Source organism: Otolemur garnettii, unplaced genomic scaffold (genome assembly GCF_000181295.1).
Source record: "Otolemur garnettii isolate 467f Iridium unplaced genomic scaffold, OtoGar3 scaffold00033, whole genome shotgun sequence".
Lineage (NCBI taxonomy): Eukaryota > Metazoa > Chordata > Mammalia > Primates > Galagidae > Otolemur > Otolemur garnettii.
The window spans coordinates 3,715,487-3,719,427 of NW_003852428.1; positions in this window are offsets into that span (position 1 = coordinate 3,715,487).

Below are 3,941 nucleotides of genomic sequence, written 5' to 3' on the forward strand. Positions count from 1 at the left end.
TAGTAATAACCTAATAATAATAATAAACTCTCTAGCTACAGAGAATAATTGCAAGGAACTTGATGATTAAAGACCTTCCGCATCTCATCTTCCTCCTCTCCACCCTGTGACATGACACTTCATTATAATAGTATCTGTTTTTTTGTTCTTCCATAGCTATATGATTGCTTTGACTGGTTTTTAAAATGTGTTTGCCTTTCTCAAATCATCAAAATCCTCACCCTACAGACCCAGTTGTACTATATTTTCCTCTGACCTTTGACTGTGACTTCTCTGTGCTTTTATGTATCCTATGACGAGGTCTATTTGAAAATGTGTGTACCTGGTTTTCGAGCTCCTTTTTGTATACTTGAATTATAATACTAAAATCACTAGATGCGTTATAATACTAAATCACCAAATTCACTGCACTTAGCTCAGTGCCTGGCACTTGATGAAACAAAAAGGAAACAGGATAGAGAATCAAGGGGGGAAGGGAAGAAGCATATTCTATCAGTACACGTTTTTTCCTTACTATTTCCATTACAAGGGTAAAATGCTGAATTGGGCAAAGACTTCCTATGAAATAAGCAATCTTCTCTACAAAATCCCTGACAGATGGTCATGCAGACTTTGCTTGAACATTCGGTGACTTGTGGCTCATTTTTTCTAAACTAAATCATGTTTAAAATGTTGAATTTTTAGAGCTGATGTTTGCCTTATAACTTTTATTCATTGTACCCGGTTATTCTCCCTGAGGATATGTGAAATTAATGAAAGAAAAGTGTCTCTAGGTACTTTATGTTATGTTATTCACTGCACTCCTCTGGACAGTTACTGTTTGATAATGCCAGGCATAAAATATAATATCGATCAAACTATTGTGTGGATGAAATATAAGATGAAAGCCATATTTGAGGCTAATGCTGTAAGATTATTGCTTTCAGTATTGAATGCTGTTGGAGTCATTCACATTTGCCCTTGCTTCTTGAAGACTACAGCCTGTGGTTTGCTAAAATACTTTTTAATATTAGCCCTTCCTGAGTTTTGGTGAGTTTAACATCCCCATAGACAACTTTCTAATACTCTGGATATGATATTCTCTACTTTAATGAAATATTTCCTAAACTTCCCCACCCTGCACATCACATATGGTCATATCTGACACCTTGTTGTTAGGGTAACTGACAGTCTTCTATAATCTCAAACTCAAGAATTGCCTTTCACAGCTACTTTCCTTCCTTTTTTGTTTTGGTCAAGACCTGACTTTACAAATGACTGGATTTCAAAGGGGACAAACCACCCATTGATCCTATCATGCTTTTTGCTGTCACTAACCTTTATCATGTCCTCAAAATCACTCCTTGTCAAATCATCATTATGATCATTTTCTAACAGACTTGTCAAGTTACTTTCTCCCTTCGTTGTAGTCTGGGGAACAACATCATTTATGATGAAATGTCATGCCTTTTTTTGTACTCCTATGGGGCTGAATAATACCTGGCCCCTGATACCAGATGATCTTTTAATTGTATGTTTCTCTTTCCTGTTATTTTGTAAACTGTTATTTATGAATTTGACCCTTTCTTCAAATCTTATTTCAAATCCTATACAAAAAGTCCTCTCATTTTCACTTAATACCTTCTTTCCAATTTAACTGAGAAAAAGAAAAGAAATCTAAACAGAATTTCTAGGTTATCCTGTGGCCACAGAACCAAGCCTACTGGCATCTTTGCTTATTTCAGTAGATGTCAAATCCAACTGCCCTTTTCCAATAGCTCAAAGCAAAAATTCCCATTCCATTTTAATGCCTACATCCAATCCATTAGTAAAACTTAAAAGTCTTATTAAGCATTAGAACAGATCAAGAATCTAACTATTGAGTTCGAGTTCTACATCTATCACACTGGACCCACACTATGAAAATTTTTTTTTAAAAAGACACCAAAATTATTGTGATCTAATCTCCTAATGTTTTCTCTTTGTATGTCCTTACTTACTGTTCTACACTGTATTTTCACAGCAGCCAAGTAATACTTTTTTTTTTTTGGAGACAGAATCTCACTATGCCACCCTTGGTAGAGTTCTGTGGAGTCACAGCTCACAACAACCTCCAACTCTTGGCCTTAAACCATTCTCTTGCCTCGGCCTCCCAAATAGCTGGGACTACAGGTGCCTGCCACAATGCCCGGCTAATTTTTTGTTTCAGTTGCCATTGTTATTTAGTTGGCCTGGAATGGATTTGAACCGCCAGCCTCGGTGTATGTGGCTGATGCTATAACCACTGTGCAACCAGTGCCAAGCCCAAAGTAATACTTTTTAAAGACTTTTGATTGTACTATTTCTCTGCTTAGTTCATTGAGTAAAAGGCAATGTGATTACAGCATTTCTTGAACTACCTTAAGAAAGGAAAAATTCATGATCTAATATTCACATAAAAGAAAAAAGTAAAATTAATTCATGGTGGAAAGTGGGAGTACAATCACGTGGTGAGGAGGAGAGTGAGGTGGATGACCGTCCTCCACTTAATGGGCACAATATTAGGGTGTATGGCACACCTCTTGGGGGCAGGACACAATTATAATTATTACCTAACAAGCGCAAACATTGTAACCTATTTCTTTGTACCTTCAATTAACCTGAAACAATAAAAACAAATAAATAAATACATAAAAAAATTTAAGTGTCCAGTCTATTATGCATCAATAATTTATGAAATACACAAAAATAAATTACTAAAAATAAATCTTAAAATATTAATTCAAGCCAATTACAAGTACATTCTATACAAATGACTATTTTATTGTACAATTTTCTATTAAAAATTCTAACTACTTGCTTTCAATTTGCAGAGTGACATAAACCTCTGTGCCCACCTTGAGTGGGTATCTCCACGGCTCTGTACAGGGCAGCTCGGAGCTGCGTGCTCATCTCACCTCCTGTCACTCCTACCTTCAACATTTCCTCACCAGCCACTAATCATAACTTGGCTTAAATGAGACAAACATACCTCCCTTTAGGGCCCTTTGTATATGTCCTCTGGCTAAAGTATTCTTCTAGATTTTGACATTTATTATTTTAATAATGTACATACGAACATTTATTGAGGCAGTATTCTCCCACAAAGTGGTATTTCTGTTATTGTCATGTCTTCTATACTTAGGTCACTCAGACAGCTTATTTTCCAGTTTCCTTAAAAAATTGCCCTTTACCTAATCATATTTTTTTCTCATAAGAAAAGTGGGATTTTGATGCTTTTTTTTTGTTGTTCAGGGTTGGGTTCACCTGCCACCTCTGGTATATGGGGCCGGCACCCTGCTCCTTGAGCCACAGGCACCACCCTTGATGTGTTTGTTTTCAACCTGTTTGTGAGCATTGCTGTGCCATGGACTAAGAGGGAAACCTTGGCAAAGCTCCATTGGAGATCACTTGCTAATAGCTTCACCGATTATATTACTTTTTTTTGCATACTAGTCTGGCAAATCCATAGTTTAGCAAAACAAAATAATTGAAAAGTCCAAATTCTCATGGCTACTGATAAAGAATTTGTAGATTTGACCAGTGCAATTTTAGCTTAAGGGCCCTAATTCGAATAACTCTCATCCTACAGACTTTGTAATTTTTAAGTATTTTTCAGGTCATACTCCGAATATATTCAAAAGATAAAGTATTCTTTTCAATGAGAATCAACAAATATTGGCAGTAAACTGGTAGAATTTATTAGAGTATCATCAGTTTGAAGATTCATACTTTGGAACAATGTGATTATCTATAAATAAATCTGTAACTCAGTGGGACCTTTTTTTTTTGCAGTTTTTGGCTGGGGCTGGGTTTGAACCTGCCACCGCCAGTATATGGGGCAGGTGCCCTACTCTTTGAGTTACAGGCACCTCCCCTTAGTGGGACTTTTTATGGTGATCTATAATGATTCATAGATAGAAAGACAGATAAGCAGGTTTTGT